The sequence below is a fragment of the Ciconia boyciana genome, chromosome 4 (assembly GCF_034638445.1).
Source record: "Ciconia boyciana chromosome 4, ASM3463844v1, whole genome shotgun sequence".
Lineage (NCBI taxonomy): Eukaryota > Metazoa > Chordata > Aves > Ciconiiformes > Ciconiidae > Ciconia > Ciconia boyciana.
This window is the reverse complement of record NC_132937.1, coordinates 61294170-61314671: the sequence shown is the minus strand read 5'-3', so window position 1 is coordinate 61314671 and position 20502 is coordinate 61294170. Positions and strand designations below refer to the sequence as shown.

Genomic DNA, 20502 nt, shown 5'->3' with positions numbered 1-20502 from the left:
AGTTTCAACATGAAGAATTAGAGGGGAGAGAGAGAGAAAAGACTCACAGCTTGCTGATGGATTACAGCGAACTATTTTTTTTATGATGTGATGTTACGGTAGAAGGCATTTTTGTGCTGTAATTTAGAATATTACTTTTTTCAACATGTGAAAAACAGATTTTAGTAAAGAATACCAACAGAATCACTCTCTTCCTGTTTTTAAGTTGAACGTGAAATCTAAGACCACCAAGGAACACAGGGCTCCGAATAGCAGTGGAAGACATTTCAAATATATTTGCCAAAGACTCTGGTTTCAGGTTTGTGCAGTGGCATGGCAGCTCAATTCTGCTCTCACACTAGTAAACCCAGTAATATCAATGAAATAGCTGTGTTAAATTCTGATTTTTTTCCTGAGATTTTTTTCTTTTCCTGCTTTGTGGACATGCCTGAGGAGTGAGCCCTACACTGCCTACATCAAGGAAAAAATCAAAGCCATCACAAGAAGGCTATGACTTCACCCTCTACTTGCTTGAATATCAGATAGCTCCCTGAAATCCTATATGGTTGTTCTTGTCACTCCAGCTGAGGAACAAAGTTATAGTGAAAATGTGTATGCAATGAGGGGAGTTTCCTCCTATATTAAGACATAATCTGCTTAGTAACACTGCTGTGAGTTGCTGCCTCTAGGGACTATAGGGGAATTGCCCTCTTCAAAATGAAAGCAGTTTGGCTCTACACTGCCTGCAACTCTGCTCCAGGCCAGGACACATGTGCTTATGCACCACGTGCCTTGCAGCTGCAAAAATATAGCTAATCATGGAAGGATGCTATTAAAATTAGAAGGATATGGCATGTCCATATCAAAACAATACACACAGTAACGTGGGCTCTTCCAGTCTATCTTTTTTGATGAAAATAAATTAACCAGTTAACTTTGAGGTTTGATTAAAAGACAGTAACATCTTCTACAAGTTTGATCATACAGTCTACATGCTTGAGGAACTAAACAGCTATATTGATTTCCAATTAATGCATCATTTTCTATTTTCACAGCGCATTTAAACTGTATGTACAAAAGAAAAACAGAACAAATGGAAGCCAGCTTCAAAAGTTTGGGGATACACATTCCCATGGAAGTGGGACAATGAAATGGGCTGTGAAACATGTGAAATACACAGTACCAATGTTCTCTGTGCTCCCTGTAATGCTGTATTTATAGTTCTCAATACTTCCAACCATCCACAAACTCTTGCTGTGGAGATCAGTTGACAAAATCTTGCACAACGTGGACCTACACTATAATCTGGAATACTTTACACCATCACATAATGACAGCAAAGCCCTTCAAAAGGATATTCAAAGATCCTGCACATTTGTAGCCTATGGAGAAGAGAGCTTACCACAGCTCACGGAAGAGGATGTTCAGCTCTCTCAAGAACAGAAGAGAAGGAAAGACAGGACCACTGAAAATTGGAAGGAAGAGAAGAAGCCAGAGAGAGTAATGAGGAAGAAGAAAAAGAAGAGAAGAAGGAGGAGAAGAAAATACTAAAAACCTTCAGGTAAGCTTCTGGGGTTTTCTTTTGAAATGAAGATGAACAAAATACTCAGCTGCCCAATCCATTAATAACTTTCAAATTATTTCAAATGTTAAGTATGCAACCAAAAAAGGAGGGCTGAATTAAAAATATATCAGAAAGGACGCATTTTTTTATCTGTCTGATAATGGCTTCCAACTTTACAAACCATTTGCAAGTTTTCAGGCATTCAAACAGCTGCAAACAAAGTGCTGCTGTTCATGCTGATGATTAATTGTCAGCTTATCATGGATGGCCAGGTGAAGGGACTGAGAAACTGCACCTTTGCATGAATGCTGTTGCATAAAGAGCCAGCAGGAAGTGTACCCGTCATTCCTACATGGCAAACCTCCATAAGTTTTTTAATCTTTGAAAAAACTGTGCTTAGGGATTGGCTGCACCCTAGGAAAGAGATTTCTAGTGCTTCTGCTGGCAGTCAAAAAAGAAAGAGCAATTCCTGCAAAAACTATCTGAAGTAAAATTGTTTCCAACTAGCTGTTGTCCGCAGGTTTTCTTGGCACTGTCTGCTCCCAAGGATCTTGCTCCCACTGAAATTACTGATTTTCTTCACTGCTGCATGGGAGAGACCCAGCTGGTAGTCAAAGGCAGTGGAAAGGTTGGGGATTGCCTTGCACAGGTTAGGGTACTCAGACACACACATATTGCCATGCAAACGTGTCACAGCAGCCTTCGTCTGCCCTGGTGGTGAGGTCGCATGACTCCCAACAAAAAAAGACAGCCTTCATCAGGGCCCCCACCTCGCCTGGCATGGCAGGCAGCTGCAGCAAGCACAACACAGACCCTGGGCTCTGCCTGGGAACAATGTGTTTGTTTGCAGCATAGACCTGGCCACTGGTCAAACTTTCACCAAATTCAACACAAAACAGTTTATTTAACAGACCGGATGATATACCTTGCCTCACACCAAAACACCCCCAGCAGTGCTTCCTCTTCAGTCCCCCAACTAATCTGCCCATCAAACTGCACAATGGCTTATCAGTACTTCTCTGAGTATATTAAATGTCAATTTAAAGTAAATTCTAGTATAAACAAACATCTTCTAGCAGAACATTAGAAATATGCTTTTATTTTAGTTTCATGTCTGGCACAGTGAAAAAAAATAGCAACTCTGTCCTTAGACGTTTCATAGCCTTTTTTATTGCTCAGTGAAACAATATAAAAGCTTTTTAATGTCAAATCCTAGATGTTCAGCAACTTTTACCACGTTAATGGTTCCTGCATGATTCTTAGTTTGAGTCTCACTTTATTTTAAGGAGGTCAAGAATTCATAATTAACTGAGCCCTTTGTAAACCAACACCATTTGGGCAGATGAGAATCTCTACAGTTACAAGCAATGTCACTTACAATCAAGCTGAAAGACAGGAACTAGTGGGTACTATAATTTCCACGTTAAGTGTTTAGCTCCCTTAGCTTTAAGAAGCTCTGTCCACATACCGAAAAGAAACCATTTTAAGAACACATAGTCTTTTTCCATCAAGCATTAAACATCTGCGTTAAGACATTATTAGTAACGAATCACGTGCTGTAATCCATAAGGTTCTGTGAATATCTGCATCAAGTAATAGTGCACTGAGTGGCTAATATAAAAGATATAGTACAAAATATGTAAGAAGGATATTCTACTATATATATATATATATAAAAATATATATTTCACTGGTGCATAAATCAGTTGTGGTTTATTAAAGTTACCTCCATGATTACATAAAATCCAAAATACTGTGTCAGTACATGCTGAAATATTTGAAGGTCAAACCTACTCCTATGCCATAAAGATGAACTGCAAAGTGCTACAAAATAAATTACAAAAAAATTATGTAAAATCCCCAATCAATAACTGTGCACATTTATGCATATAAATATTATGAATCAGAAAGAAATACCTTTTAAAATTAAATATTTCAAAAATCTACTGCCAAATTCCAGCTCTGCAAGTTTGCCTTTTCCCTGCCAAAAGAAAAGGGTTCAGATTCTCACCTCATTTATTTGGCAATAAATTATGAATACATAACTGAAACATGTTGACTTTGTCCCAGCAAAACTTAAGACTGGAATCTGGGCTACTGGGTCAAGCTCTGCTCATGATCCAGCTTACACTTAATGTAACTCCACTGACTTTAGTTCAAATATTGCTGACCTAAATGATTCTCCATTGATTTAGAATCAGCTCAATGGCATCAGATATTATTTCAACAGGAGGAGAGATTCATGGGTAAGCAAGAAGCCTGAGAAGAAAATAATTTAAAAGGAAGTTAAAAGAGAATCAGTAAGCAGACGAGAAAGTACCTCTCTAAAATAAGACCATGCCCACATAGATTTAGGGAGGAAAAAAGGCAGACATTCCTAATATTGTTTCTGAGGAACAGCAGAACACTTGTTGACATCTAACTTCAAACAGGAACTATGATGGATATCCTTAATTGCTGCCATCCCTCCCCAAATCACCACAGTACGTGCAGGGCGACAAAGACACCACAATTCCTAGGTCATCAGTAGACTTCCAGCTCTGCCCTCTTTAATGTGGGGAGAAGGACACATCTTTGGGACAGATTTTGGAGAAGTGAAGAAAGCACTTTAGCAACTGCAACTCCCCTTCCCTAGCCACCGGCAAGAGAAAGGAAATGTCTCCCTACATAGGCGTAGAATGCAAACGTGGACATATTTCTTGACTAATAAGGATATTTCTAAAATTTGAGCACAGCAGGCATACAGAACTTGGATGTGAGAAACTGAAGGAACACAAGAAAAAAGTCGAAGCACTAAGAGTCTTAAAAGGCAAAAAGCAAGTAAGTATAGGGAGAGAGAACAAGAGTCAAGACAGTATTGTAGAAAGAGAGAGATAGTGTATGCTGTAAAAGACCACAGCAAAAGAAAAGACAACAGTGTTTCAATGGAAGAGTCGAAATGGCTGAAATTAAAAAGCAAAAACAATGAAAAGCAAATACAGGAGAGAAAACAATACCATCTCTTCCTTCCTACTAAATGTAATTGTAAGGAATTAAAATCAAACCATAGCTCAGAAATGTAGTCAAAATGCACAGAAATGTAAGTATCTATCTCAGTCTTTTGCTGCTAGTCTTCATAGCTAACTCTCCATTAAAAAACCCGAATCTTCACCTTTCTTACAACAATTCCCTAAAGTGAAAAGATCAAATTATAAACTCAGGATTTAATAAGTAAGTAGCACGAAAATGAATGTCTAGCACTGTATCTAAATGCAGTCCCTGCTCTTGCAAAATGCTTGTGCCCTCGCTTAGCTTTACTTGTTATAGTAAACTCTTCTCAGAAGAGAGTAGGCTCTCCTCTGAAGTACACTGAAGCATACTCTGAAGTATACTTCACAGTTAAATATGAACAGTTAAACAGGCCTGTAAGTATACAGTCTGAAGGACTAACCGTATAGTGTTGTTATTCTTGCTCTTGGCCCAGAATCAGCATTCCAGCCTACCAAAGATTTGTACACTTACCCAAACTTATGGACTATATTGAATAAGCATGACCTAACTGAATGTGTAAGTGATGGCACTGGTTCAATACCCCAATGCACTAACAAACAGTATTGCCACCTTTCTGTATACAGCTCATACTCTCCATCTTCCTGGTAAAGTCAGTGGAACCACATACATAAATAAGTTTTGCAGGGCCAGCTCTGCAATTTACTGCTTTAGGATTTAAGGCCATATCCTGAAAATATACAAGAACTTAACTTCAAGGATGTGAGCACTCCCATTGAAATCAATGAGTTTACACACACACTCAAATCAGGCATTTGTAGAAGTTTTGCAGAGCCACTAATGCAATAAAATAAAAGCAACTTTGCAGTTCACCTTTGATAAATATTACTTATAAAAACAACATCTTTCCAGTTAAGTTCAAACAGAAAAAAACTGACAGAGGAAACAACATAATGTAATTTCATCTCAGTGTCATTTTGGAAGACACAGTGAGGACAAGGCAATAGGAAAAAGTGTGATAGCTTATTTCTGGACTTTCTTGAGTTTTATAGCTGCCTCAGGGCTTCACTTCGCCCTGCTCTTGAAAAAACAGCTACTCATTTGAATGTACTTCTACAGTTCTCCAAACACAACCAATGTCTAAAACAGAAGTCCAAGGGATGTGGCACTTCACTGGGCAAGAACACTGTCCACTCCCTAGTGTGCAGCATACAGCTTCCACAAGCTCAACAGCCCCTCTCTCATCTTTTCTTTATTTCATTTACCCATCCAGTGGGATCTTATGAAATAAAACAAAACCTAAAAGAAACAAAATAAAATATGAGAAACAATGCTTTAAAAAAAAGTCAAAGAAAAATTAATACAGAAGTCCAAACACAAATGAATACTTGACAATCAAACATATAAACATAAAATGCATTTAAAGCATACATAAAATGTTAAATAAAAGCTGTACATGAATTTATGAAAATGACAACATTAACTCTGTCTTGTAGACAATGATTTTATTCTTTAATTAAAAATGTGTAAGGCGTATTACTCATTTGTCTTTAATGTATCAAAATATTCATATTGAGCTGTAATGCAATAAATCTAGAATTCTCCAACCAGGGACTGTACTATGCATGGGTCAGAAAAACCTCAGTCAGGTGTCCTGCCTTGTGCAAAGGCCTATGGTAAACAAGCCTGGGTGCACAATCAAATTCTCTGTCTTTGGTCTGGTCCATCAACTAAGTGAAGGGAACCCCGCTATACCAGAGTTACTGTAAGTACAACACCAGGTTCCTCTGTAACCTTTGTTTCACGCCTTAGCTCTGTGCACATCATCCTTTCTGTCTGCTCCAAACAGGCTCCTGCCCTTAATGTCATTAAATGACTTTGTAATGGCAGAAAAAAAGTGGAGCTGGGGGAAATATTAGTTAATTATCTTTAAATTTATTGTTTCTAAATATCAACAGGAACTTAAAAATCAACAACTAAATATGATGGCACATTGAAACACAAGTAAAAACCCCTACATCATGTTCTGTTCTGAGATGAAGGAGAAACCCTGTGCACCTATCCTCTAAATGTCACCTGACCGACTAAGGCTAAGAACTTTAAAGAAGGCTATGTTTGGCCCTGTGAGAAATCCAGCTTGGCCCTGTGTGAAATCCAACTATCCAACTCTATAGCATAAATACTTCCTAGAACAGCATTGTCTTACCCAGTCTGTTGTTATCTGATGCAGTTGAGTTATTATGTACATCACTGTTGACAGTCACCATTACTTGTTCTAATGACATTTAAAAAAAAAAAAGTGAGAGTTTTACTATTATCCTGCAAATGTAAACTTCATCAGTAGTTTTTGTTTGGTTGGTTTTGTTTTTGTGGGTTTGTTTTTTTTTTTTAAACCTTGATATAGTAAGTTCTCAATGTTTACAAAGAGTGAAAGCTTATCTATATCCCACAGCACTTTAAACAACAATTCAGAGCCAAATCTTGATTTGCCTTAAATGAATGGGACTTATGTTATCAATTTCAAGAGAAGTTGAATTTGATTGTTAGTAATTAAGTAACAATGACTAATTCATTTACATTGCATTTTCTTGCTTGTTCTAAGCTTGAGGCACTCTTAGTACTTCTACTGGAAGTAGGTAACGGCACATTCAGAAGCTGAACATGCCAGCTTTGAGCCACCGCATATTTCCAAATGGGTGTGGCAAAATTCCTTTTCTCTGAAACAACTGATAAGGTTTAAGTGTAAGGCATCAAGGAAAAAACAAAGGGACCTGGCTAATTCACAGACAAAAATATAGCATCAGTTGAAGGGAGCATCATTTCAGAACAGCTAGGCTTCTGCACAGGGACTGTTTTACCTGAACAGGAAGGCTCTAAGCTAGACTGACATTGAGAAGATGAGTTTCTTATGGCCATACCCACATGCAGTAAGGAGTATCTTAAGAACTTGTAAGGAACACTACATTATTGTTGGAATCTGTGCTCTTACTGAAGCTTACATCATTTGGGTCCTTGCTACTTCTAGTGCCTCCTCTCACATACATAAAATATCTTAAAGTGAATTAATATAGTTTTGCCATACCATGAAATTCTCAATGAGAGAATTCAAAACCCAAACTGTATCATTGAAAATTCAGTTCATCATGGAGTGTATTAACATCACAGCCTTAAAAACCTACTGTAATGTCAAGAAAAATGCACAGCTGTAAAATATGTTGACCTTCATGACTGTATATGCATGTTGCAAACTCCATCTAACAGAGTTTGAGGAAGACTGAGGATCCATTTCTGCACACGGTATAAAGATGGCAGGCTTTTCCGGGCCTTTCTGCCATATTTTTACTGAGTCACTGTAGTTAATCATGATCTCCTAAGTAATTTTCTGAAGGATGTTTGGAAGTTACAGGTTAGACAGAAGAAGAGAAGTATCATCAGGGTTTTGGTAGTCTAGAATTGAAAGCTACTGCATTGTTGTTACCTTCCCTTCAAATTTCCTAGGCCATTCAGACCTTCTCTGTGGAGTTTTGTTTCCTTAAAACTGTGAGATTGCGTACCTTCTTGGACACTAAGTCAAAGGACAGATATATGTATTTATGTAAAAACACACATCTACACCACACTTTTAACACTAAAGCAAATCATTGCAAGTGAAAGCTTTCTGGCCTTTTAGTTTGTTCCTTACCTTGTCTGCTGCAATCACAGTGAATCACATTGCTGTGTTTAGTGTCACCCCTGAATTTTCATTTGAGAAGTAAACTGATAAACTCCTATTAAGTGTACAGTACTATGCAAAACACAGGTAGACAGTAGATCTGCTTATATTTTTAGTTGCATCTGCATGCATATTAGTAACTCTAGCAGTCAACAGTGATGTCTAAAATAACCAGTATGGAAGAAGACTCAGACCTAGGACCTGAGCAGCCTACAGGAGTCAAGAAGTCCACAAGGGAGTCCTGCAAGTCCTATTGAAGGCACAAGAATTAATCTCCATAAATACATCTTTTAAAGGAAAAAATGGTTAATAGAAGGGAGTCCAAAAAAAAAAAAAGGAAAGAAAAGAAAAAGGTAAAAAAACCCGAGTCTATTGACTTTATTCACTGAAACATGGAAAGACACCAGTTAAGTATGTAGAAAAGGACACAGAAATACAGAATAACTGTGGGGGGGAGGGAGGATAGGAAGGCTCTGACAGGGCACAGGTAACATTGAGGGAGGAAAAAGGACTGAAATGTAAAGACACAGAAGCTGAACAGAAGTGCTTTAAAAAAATGGTTCCAGGGAAAGTAGAAAAAGCTACAAACCCATTAAGCAGCAGGCAATCTGGACTTAATTTTTATACTAGCTTTCTGACTATTTGGAGTCAAGGAGCTAATAATAGAGGCAAAATATTATGGGCATTGGGTATTGAGAAGATGATTCTTCATGTCCTAACTGCCAACCTCTCATCTGGCTTCTCAGAGTTCAAAAGGAGTCAGTTAGGCACGTTGAGGCAAAGCCTGATTTTGGCTTGAGTTGCTGCTGGGGCACTGGATTCCAAGTTTAATATTAGTTTTAAAAAAACATTGCTGTTATGTAAGCTGCCACTCAGACTTGCAGAGAAAAGTACACTGAAGAATAAAAATAAAAAACTCAAAATAAAAGTGGAAGAGAGGAAAAAAGCTATCCATCTTCCCTGTACAAGGAATGACAGAAATTCATTCAACCTTTAAGGGAACATTATGTATCTGTCTCTCTCAGATGCAAATGTATCCAAGACAATAAAGAAAATAAGTAGTTTAAAATGTAACCTGCTGATACTTTATTTCCAATATCAGATCTTCATTCAGAGAGTTTTGAAGTGAGCGCTGTATTCATTATCAGTCTTAAAACAAACATTATAATGATTTTACAATACACTATTTTGGGGACATCAAATTTAAGTCTAACTGCTCTCCCCCAAAGAGAATGGTCTACATAAAGTGTAGTTTGAATTATGTTATTAATATGGATCCAGTTGAGCCAACAGGGAGGATTTTTTTTAATCCTACAATTGGCTTTTTGGAAGTACCAAATCTGACTATCTCATGAGCTTTGCAGATCTGTATCTCAGATACTGGATGATCTGTAACTTGCTAAGAGTTTACTCTCACTGGGAGATGGATAAAATGCCTTTAAGACCAATTGTTTTTAGCTTTTCTATTCATTAGAGAAGAAAGCATAAAAAGAAAAGTATAATAGTAAAAAAGTCACATTTTTATACATACTGAACTCATTCTGAAAAAAGAGCCTTTCATAAACACAGTCCTTTTTATATGTAAAGAAGCCAATTGTTTTCCTCCTTAAACCAGCACACAACACAGAACTGAGCAGTTAATGGCATCATAACGTCTAATGCATTGCCATATTTGGGAACATCACTGTTATGGGCATAGTCACATATCCATGGGCTCAATTTCTACCTGTCCCAAACAATCTTGATCATGCCCCTTCTCACTGGCTATGTTCCCTACAAGCCTTCACATAAGTCATTCAGGAAGGAAAATGTTATGACATGGTCATCTTCTGAACTTTTTTCACAAAGTAAGATGATAAATTTTAGTTGTCTGAAATCCTTTTTATTCCAACAGGATATGAAATAATATATTCTGATGAGTTGTACATAAATTGGAGGTCTGCAGGCAAACTTTCTTGGTCATTACGAACCTAACCTAAAGTCTGCCAGAGTAAATAAAAGTTTCCCCATAATTATGACTTAACTGAATTCAAATCCAAGTTTCATATACTCACATCCCACTCTCCAAATATGTCTCTACATATGAGTTGCATAAATTTGGAGGTCATGTATGTAAACCCAAGCACTCAAGGGAAACCACAAGCAAAAGTAGTGCTGAGCAACTGAAAGTTTCTATGATGTTAAGTCTTGTTACACTTTCTCTCTTCATGAAGTACACACGGTTTATCCTAAGCAGCATGTTACTTGGGGCCTTGATCCAAACAGAGTATTTTGAAACAAAAATCAGTTTACAGTTTTACTTTTTCCAGGTTGGATAAATCTAGCATAAGATGACATGTATCTCTGGTCTTTTTAAATGTACAGTGATTTATATGGAGAAAGCTCAAATTGCTGAGTAGAATGGAGGAAAGCAAAGAGAGATGTAGTTGCATTACCTAAAAAGGTATTCTTATCAAATTTGTCAGTTCCTGATTTCAAGTAGAAAATTAAATGAAGCAATTCATTCCTAGTTTTATGTGCTTCTTGGATCTGAGCCACTGCTTCAAAGAGTAGTGCTGGCTAATGCTGTGGCAAAATGAGGACAAAATGTCACCTCATTTTTATTGGAAAGGAAGGAGAGGCTCCTGGATAGGTTTCGGGAGAATGTTTATTGCACAAAGAAGAATAATGTCTTGCCTCGTTAGAGCAGTGCCTACACAGCAGCAGAAGATAAAGTTATTTGAACAAATTCATACTTTTTCTCACGATTTTGCAGATTTTGTATGTACCAGGCTTAATACTGCCTCGTGTTTCAGAGCACAGTAACATAAACATTTAATACAACTTTTTCTTTCTTTCTAAACATTGCTTTTACCTCATGAGGCACTAAGTATTTTTCATTCATGTCATTAAGAGCCCTAATGACATACGTAAATATTACTTTTTTTACCTAAAGGTAAAATCATGGATAGAAGACAAACAAATGAAAACCAAAGACCTAAACCCACACAGACTTGAACACATTCTTAACTTATTAGGGACCAAGGATTCCCCGAAAATTCTGGATCTGAATTTCACATTAGTTTCTCTTTCCAGATCAAATTTTCCAATAACTGAATTTACTTAGTAATTGGAAAAACTAGGACTAGAAGATATTGAACAGTCTATCCCATGAAGTTGTACATCAAGATAAAGAGTCTTGACTCTCTTATATGCTCCAGCTGTTTGCAACAACAGGAAGGCTGTACACAATACAACAGCATATTAACCTCAGGGCTATTTATAATAATGCAAAACTTAAGAGTTTTTGCTCTCCTTTACAATTTTTCAAAATACTGCAATATCTTAGAAAGATTTCTTTTCCACTAACACTAGCTTTCCCTCTAATGTTTAAATTTATGCTCCACAGATAAGGATACATAGTTTGTCATCTTATGGATGCTGCCACCTGTATGAGATTCCCAAATTGGCTTAATAAAATTTGAGCCATTAACATTAGTGTTGCAGGCAGCATTCAGTCTATTTGATGGTTTGTTTCATTGATCTACAAGTTCATAAAATGAGAAAGGGGGTCAAACAATTACATGTACTTTAGTATAGAACCCTATAAAGGCGTTGTCAGTGTGAAATGAGTTAGAACCAAAAGATAGTAAAACTTGACCTTTCTACTCAGCATTTTAGAGGCCAAAAATATTTTGGGCTAACGGTCTTCTACATTGCTAACAAGGATCATTTAATATCTTTATCCGTTTTTCCTTAGTCTGACTTGGAGTTTTTATTTTATTTCCCAGTATGATATATTGGAAGACACGCTCATTTTCCAAGCAGGCAGCAGAAAATGAAACACGTGCTCAGCACTCTTAAGGAGAAAATATTGCATCTTTCTCAAGGAAAGTCGTTACCCTCACGTCTTCCAGCACAGTATCCAACAGACGTTTCCTTTTACAGTACCGCTGCTGATGCTGTAGTTGTTTTGCTTGCTATTGATTAGTGAGAGTCAAGGACATGAAAAGCTGAAGCTCAAACCACCAGTGCTCAGAGCTAGTCAGTGCATATATTTTGTACAACTTCTAATTCAGGGACAGGTTAAAGTGAAAAAGAGAGAGTGTGAATAAGCAACTGTTCAGACTCAGAACTCTGCAGTAACAGCAGCTCCCCATAGAACCACAGAAAATGCACATTAATAGAAACCCAGTTCATAGGAAAGGGCATAGCATTTACTATCTGCATACACATTTTAGAGCATGGACATCTGCAGGTTACTTTACACTTCATTTGCATGAGACTGTATGCCTGAGAGATCAATCAATATATCAAGGAACGCTTTCTCAAAGCTTTCTGCAAGTACTTGAAAAGTCAAAGCTATTAAGAAAAAAGGCTGTTTACCTTATGACACCCTTAGCATTTCTGCCTAATACACTCATTGGTATGCATGTAAAATACAGAAATGCTACTACACAGATACACTTTTGACATGTGTCAGTTTACAGCCACAAGAAAGAAGATCAGAGCACATGAAGGACACAGCATAATTATGTCTTATCCCTTTGGAAAAGAGAATCACTGTCAACTTTGAAACCATTCTGTCTCTACCTGAATATTGAAGCCAACTCTACTATCACGTTAGCTTGCATAATTCCAAGGATCAATAGTTATTCTACATTTTCAATATATGGCCTTTTGACAAGAACTGCCAAGCCAGTTTTTATATACAAATTAGGGAAATAATGTTGCTCATTCCAATACAGTAAGAGTTATGGAACTATATCATATGTATCCATTTATAATGGGATTATTTTGCTTACTGTTGCCTTACAACAATATTAAATCCTTTGATCATTACAGGCCTCACAGCTGTTACTGAGCAATTCTGCAGCTTCCTTTCTATGACATTTTACCTTGAGTCTGTGAAGTTTGAATACTTCTTACAAGATGCATATCCTAAGCACTGAGTAAACTGAGCCTCTGGTAAAATGATTTATTTTTTTTTTATTTCATTAATCTCAACTGCCTTCCTTTACAGTCACTACTATTCAAGCACTTCCATGTGGCAATTAACCATCTTCCTTAAAAAAACTGATCTGTGCATGGTCAATTTATCGGGATAATGGACTGACAGCAAGCAACAAAGAGCCAAATCCCAGCCAGCCCTGGTACTATTTTGTTCAATGAACACTACTACATCATTTCTGTGCATCTTTTCTTCCTCCATCCTGTGCAGACTCTAAGGTCTCAGGGCCAGAGATCACTGCCGCATTTTGATACAATCTTGGCTCAAGTATTTCACCCCACAAATTCTTTCCTGATAGGAAAATTAGAGACATTGGTCCCATAGGGAAAAACCCAAAATACCCCAAAAGCCCTGCTAACTATCTCTTACCACAAATCTTAATGTCACAGCACAGGGAAGAGGCAATCTTACAGTTGCCTTCCACTGAAACTTATCTACATCAGTCCTCCTCCACAGCAATGCATGGGCTTTGAGGAAAGAGAAGGATGAGGCAGGGGATGTTTCCTCATGAACCTTGTGGTCTGGATTTACACTCCTGAAAAGCCATCTCAAAGCGCGGCACACATTTTGCAGGCAGCTTGAAGTATATACATTCAGGTCCTGCACCTCTTCCAAGGCTCCAGGGACTTTTCTTTCTCCCCACATACTGCAGTAAGAGGGAATCACACCAAAGACACTGCTTGGCTGTGAATGTCCCTGTGATTCCACCCAAACACAGAAGATGGAGATTATTTTTAAGGAAAAAATACTGTACAACACAATAATAAATGAAGCAGCTTGAGTCTTCTGAATCACAGCTGCTTGGAGCCAAAGTGAAAACAATGTGCACTTACTCCCGTCTGGCTTTGGTTTGCTTCACTCTGTTCTGTTTTACATGGGCACAAAATGGATCTCCATTCAAAGAAGCACTCTTCACAGCATACACCAAGGAATGGAGAAGGAAAATGGTCTTGGGAAAAAGGAAAGATCCCACTCTTTGTATTTACGAAAGCTACCTTTTACAGCACCTTTTTGACAGAACAAAAAACATACTATATTTAAAAGGCTAATTGCACATAAATTACAGCCATAAAGCCCCATCTGAAGACTCAGCGACTTTACAGGAGAAAGTAAACCATTTTACTAAATGATACCATGTAATTATAAACTTAATTAACATGAAATAAATTAGACATGAGTCTATAATGGATACCATGTTTAGTTTCTTATTGCCGTAACTGCCAGGGGAGGCTATTAGCAAGTAAGTGAATAAGACTGTTCTCTTATTTGAAACTGTGTTCTTGCAACTGGAGCTGCTGGGTTTCTCATCCATGTCTGGCACACAGTATGCTATATGCACTATATATCCTATTCGAATCCTATTTGTCTGCTACCACTGATGCACTAGGAACATAACTTTCCAAGATGTGTGAACAGCAATAGAAATATCCTTTCCCTCTTTGTGCATGTGGAACAAGCTCCTGTCCTGTTACCCAACCAAAGAAAGCCACTCCCAAACATATTATCGTCATATGACTTTGCAGGGACAGAACCAGGAAAGGAATGATGCTATTGCTCAGTTATTTCTGTAGCATTGCCAAGGTGTGCCTTCTGAATTTCCCTCTTTCTACAGAAAGAGTGGTCTTGTAGGCCTATTAAGGTTAACAAAATGCTTGAAATGCATTCAAAATAAATGATATTTCTTCTGAAAGAAGAGAGATTGATGCTTTACTTGGTGACAATTCCCCTTAAAGGCACTCTCTAAGAAATCCAGAATCCTCCGTCTTCATAGTCCAATCCCCTTGCCTTTTCAATCAATAAATAGCCAAACCAATACGCCTAGCTCTTCTTGGGTCAGGCAAACAGAATGACTGCCTACCTTTGGGCTACAGAAATCAAACAGGCCCCAGCCTGCAACAACTGCAGGTCAGGAGTCCCTGGAACCCGGCAATGCCTTGGCCACGATGCTGCCAGCATTGGCCAAGGTGGTGCTCTCCACTTGTCCTACTGCTGCTGCAGAAAGAATCAGCAATAGGGCTGACACCTGCCTTCCTTTCATGAGATGGGGTTCCCATCTCATCCCCACCTCCCCAACTTCCTCCCAGAAAATAAACTCAGACTTACTTGGAGCAAGGCTGCTGCAAACTAGAGCTTGAATGACTCCACCCTACCAGAGTAATTGTGTGAATTCAGATGTGGAGAAGACACACAAGAAGATCCAAACAGCAGTTAACAAGCCAAAAACTCTTTAGTGTAAACGGGATGTGCAAGACTACCAAGGGCCCATCTGCTAAGCTGAAAACTTCAAAGACAAAGAGGCTCAGGGCATATTTGTTTCAGTAAATAAAAAAAGGCCAGAGCCCAGGCTTGAGCAAGGGTGTATCTTCTTTTTTCTCCACAATTAATTAATTTATATAAGATAAATAGCGCTCTCCCAGACAATGTCCCAGTATGGTTCAAAGGAGAGCATGGGTCAGTAATTATTTGCAATACATAGTATGTATGAGGCCACCTTATTTGAGGGATGAGGGAGAAGAGAGTTTTTTAAACATATGAACATGATCTATGCCTTTCCCTAAGGTATAGATCATGTACCTCAGAGAATGTACCCTAGCCCCATTTGCTTTGATGGCATATTGGTAGCCTTGAACACTGCTGTGCTTTGCCCCAGAACCAAGTGAAATTACATAGTACATGCAAACCACACACTGTGCCTACTCTCCAGGGAGACCACTTAAAAGGTAATACAGAATTCAGTTACTTCTGATTACCTGAAGTACAATGGAAGAGGTGAGTCAGGTACGTGAAATGCATGCTAGTATTGCAACTGGTTAAATAATTTTCAAAATAATTGTACCAATTTTGTTAATGTAGGACACAAAAGCCTGGTATTTGACCAGTTCTAATTATTTAGGCTCGGTGCCGTGAATCAATATTGATGGAACAGAAAGCAGTTTTTGACATTCTGTCTGAAAAATGTATTCACAAGAGCTCTCAAGTACCTGTTATTTTACTCGTCTGGACTGGAAAATAAGATGATGACTGAAAACATGTTAGCAAACTTAAAAAAACCCAAGAAACCAAAACCCACTCATCTAAAGACACTAGTCTAAACTTGATATTTGGGACTTTTCCCTAGAAATACAGCTGGGTTTGCTTACACCAAATGGATTCTTACCAATTGCTTCACAATATACTTGTAATGAGCAAAACAAGACAGCAAGTTACAGTCTCAAACTGTTATTCAGTCCATCCCAATTTATCAAATATTTCAATAGAATAAAATCCCTTTCAAGCCCTGTTCAAAGCTCTGACATTTACACAAAAAGGATTTCCCAGATTCATAAGGCACCCTAACATGCATCATTAATTATTCACAATTTTGGCTGCATATATATTTTTTCGACCAAAAATATATGTATACATGGATGTATACATATACATAATAGGACAGATACATCCCAGCAATATAACAGAAAATAAATGTAGTATTTTATAATGACATCTGTTCTAATAAATAATTCAGTAAATTCACGAGGTATATTTAAAAATGATACAGTCTTTACTCTTTATAGGTTAGGAGTCTGAATAGCTTTATCATCTCACCTTCATTGTCGCAGTCTTGAAAAGAAAGCCATATTTGATCTACCAGACCAACTCCTTTTACTTCACCATGAACTGGAATGGAATGCATTACCATTAATGCAATTGTCAAGGGTTTGGTTTGCAATTGCCAATTCTACTATTTTTTTATATTTATATTTCTTCACCAATTACTTTATTTTCCATCCTACTCTGCAGGAGAGAAAACATCCATTGTGATACTTCTAGACTGTTCCCAGTTCACATTTTTCACAGTTAACAATGTGTACCATGAGGGGGGCTGTCACTGTTAACTGGTATTTTTTGGACTGGACTCTACCAGACACAGCTTGTACATGTGTTTTAGAGCTATAGAAACATGCATGGCTTTAAAATATTTATGAAAAAATTGTAATATGCTTTATGACAAGCAGTGAGGAGATACTCTTCAGTCACTGGCCAAATTCTTCTTGGTGTATATCCTTGCCCTGCAAAGACAAACTTAAGGTACAGATAGCCCCCACTGAAGTCAAGGGTCAACACTTAGTCATACTGCATGGAGCACTTTTTTTGCTTAGGGTTTACGGTTTTTGTCTGGGGCTTTTGCTTTTGTTGGGGATCATATACTGACAAAGACCCGATTCATTAACAGCCAAGCCAGTAATTCACTGCATTAAAGAATCCTCAGATGACCTAACATCAAAATAGCTTGTTCAACACCTGGCCCTACTCCTTACTCCCAGTACTGAAATTAACCTCTAACCAGTTTGCATTGCCTGAAGCTTCTGCAAGCTTCCATCTGTTGTGCCAGAGACCCTGGTGTTCCCTCGCTGCTTCCTGTAAGGCCAGAGGTACCCATGTAGCAAAACAACAGGTTTCCATGTCTCCTCCTGTTCTAGTCAAAGGTAGTTCAGTACGAGGCATCACAATGAACATAAACAAAAGATCTGCAAATTCAAGCCTCTCTGTCCTGAGTTTTCAGATACCAGTGCTAAGTATTCTCTGCAACATGAAAAAATGAACTTCACATGCAAAGGCAACGGACCCGTGGCCAGCAGACCTGGACATATATTATAAATTCAATGTAGGGACAATTGTCTAAAAATAAAAAACATATAAAAGCAAACCCCAGCCAAATGGCAGTGCTCAACTTAAATCACCTACTTAAATTATAGTGCTTGAAAATTTGTGTAGCTGCACATTTATATATATATGTATATACAAATTCCTTCCACCATATTTCATATGAGTCACTGAACAGCTTTTTCCTTGGAAATTGTATTAACATTAAGGTACTAGTCCCACACAAAAAAGTAATAGAAATAGATTTTCTATTACTAGCATTTTATGAACAGCATAAAAACAACAGAATATATATAAAACTGATTTAAGTCATATTAAATACGATGCCAGTAGAATGAGCAAAGTGAACTGTGGACAATCTTTGACTGATTAGGGATTATGACCCACAGCACATTTGGATCCATCGTGTTCAACAAGCATGATTAACTGTGTTCATAAATTCTACAATAAAGCTGACCTCCAGGAGCTTGCTCCTGAAATTATTATGATAACTCCAAATTCTGTCATGACTTCAGACCTTTACCCTATCCAGACTTTCCTAAAAAGCAGGAGAAGGAAGAGATGATGCCCTAAATTTTATTTGAGATTTTTCAGCAAACATAAAAATTATACTGGACCAACTTTTTTAGCTCATACAAACACATCCAGCTCATTCTACTCAAGTTCACAAATCTTAAATATCACTTTTATACGACAGAATTTAAATTTCAAAAAGCAGACCCTGTTCCACAATATGATGTCTATGTGAAAACTGAAGCATGTTAAGTAAAGATATAAGTAAAACTTGATTGCCTCTTGACAAAGCATCAAACCTGTGTTTTAGCAGCATATTCAGAAATACAATGCTTGGCTGAGAGAATACTCAAACAGGATTCCAAACAAAAGATACTAAGATATTAATATATTCTTCTGTATTTGTGACTGCTTATGATATTTCTCAAAACAGGAAAGCTATTTTACATGGACAAAGGTTTCCACCCCCATTAGAGGAACATTGTTTCCTTTCCTGCAATTAAAATACTGAATCTGTTACTCCCCTTAGGACTGACAATACATCTTCAGGAAGCACGGTTAGTTATTGAGTATGTAACAAGTTTACTTAGTCTACACTGAACCAATTTCTAAATAAAAGAAAAAAGTACCAAAAAATGTACCAAAAAAGTACACAAAAACCCCATTAATATTTTTTTAAATATACCTTTCTCTTGTAGTTCTAGAAAACAAATTGCCGAAACGCATTAAGAAGTATCGTCACCCATGCAGTGGAAACATCCTTTCCCTCGCAAAGACAGAAGCTTAACTTTCTCAAACTCAACTCTGTTTTACAAATCTTGCAAAATCAAATATCGACATATGCTATACCACAGTTTCACAGCTTTCCTGTTCATAATGCAACCACACGATTACTGGGATAAGAAGGGAGGGGAAGAGCCCCTTTCACGACTGACACAAAGCCATTCACGAGCACAGCACCCCTGCACTTGGATGAGGGCAGAGCCCTCTCCTGTAATAATATGGCTTTCTGTCCGAGCCTGACTATGCTAAGAGTTATTGATGTAAACCTCGATTAAACTAGTAATTAAATCCTCCAAAACACTCATATGGTTGAGCAAGGGTTGTGAGAAGGACAGAGACCAAGCATCAGTTGTGACCTTGAAAGAAAAGTATCGATCGGATTTTGCCTTGTGAAAGGAAGGAGGGGAAACTGAAACCAACCATCCTGAATCATTAATGAGCTCCCACAGCATGCTCCTAACTCCACTTTCCTACATACCCAAGTGGATCTTTCTTCAGGCTTCCTCAAAAACAGCCTGTTTACAAACTACTCATGAAAAGAAACTGCAAATTCATTCAAGACAACATGAAGTACCTCTAGGCAACAACTCAAAGGTGTCACTTTTTGTGTACTTTAGACAATGTAATACATAATAACATATGTTATATATTTTTAAAAATATACATATATATGTGTGTGTGTTTATACATATTATGTTCATTACTGCGAGCAACTAAAAGATGCTGTTGACTGCCTGTGCCACTACCTGGGCTTTCATTAGTACCCACTGATGCAGAATATGATTTTCCAGTCTTCGGATCTTTCCTAGGACTGAAAGGCCTTTGAGCATACTTTCTATCAGGAATACCCATTTGGCCCTAAAAAAGGAGAATTTGGGGTTTTTTTAATAGCTCTTCATAGAACGGAATGAAATAAAATTATGTGAAAAGTTATAATTTGGGTGGCAGGAAAAATCCAAATAACTGCTGTTTTATATTGATTAGCACTAAAGCAATATAGAAGCATAAATGGGGAGCAGAAAGCCAAACATTAGACGAGACACAGGAAGGTGTATGATAATTTTCTCCTTATTTATCTTACATTTCACTACATCCTCCTTCTTAGTGAGTTTTCCCTCCTCAATACAGTCTTCAGGTTTTCTTCTAAAGTCTCCTTTCCAAATAGCTTTTCTTTGGGTAGGTCCAGCTACTGTGCTACTTACTGCAACACAAAGAAAGCCTCCTCCTTCAGTCTTGGATCACCTAGCAGTCCTATTGCAAATCATTCTCTATTAATGTATTTCTACAGAGAAGTCATAATTTAGATTATATAACTGCTTTTCTAATTTC

The 20502-nt window shown here is 37.6% G+C and overlaps 1 protein-coding gene across 4 annotated transcripts in view; it reads right to left on the bottom strand.

The window, feature by feature from the left end:
• The window catches only part of NTRK2 (neurotrophic receptor tyrosine kinase 2), a 201126-nt gene that overhangs the window by 103459 nt on the left and 77165 nt on the right, over window positions 1-20502 (bottom strand). The window lies entirely within an intron of this gene.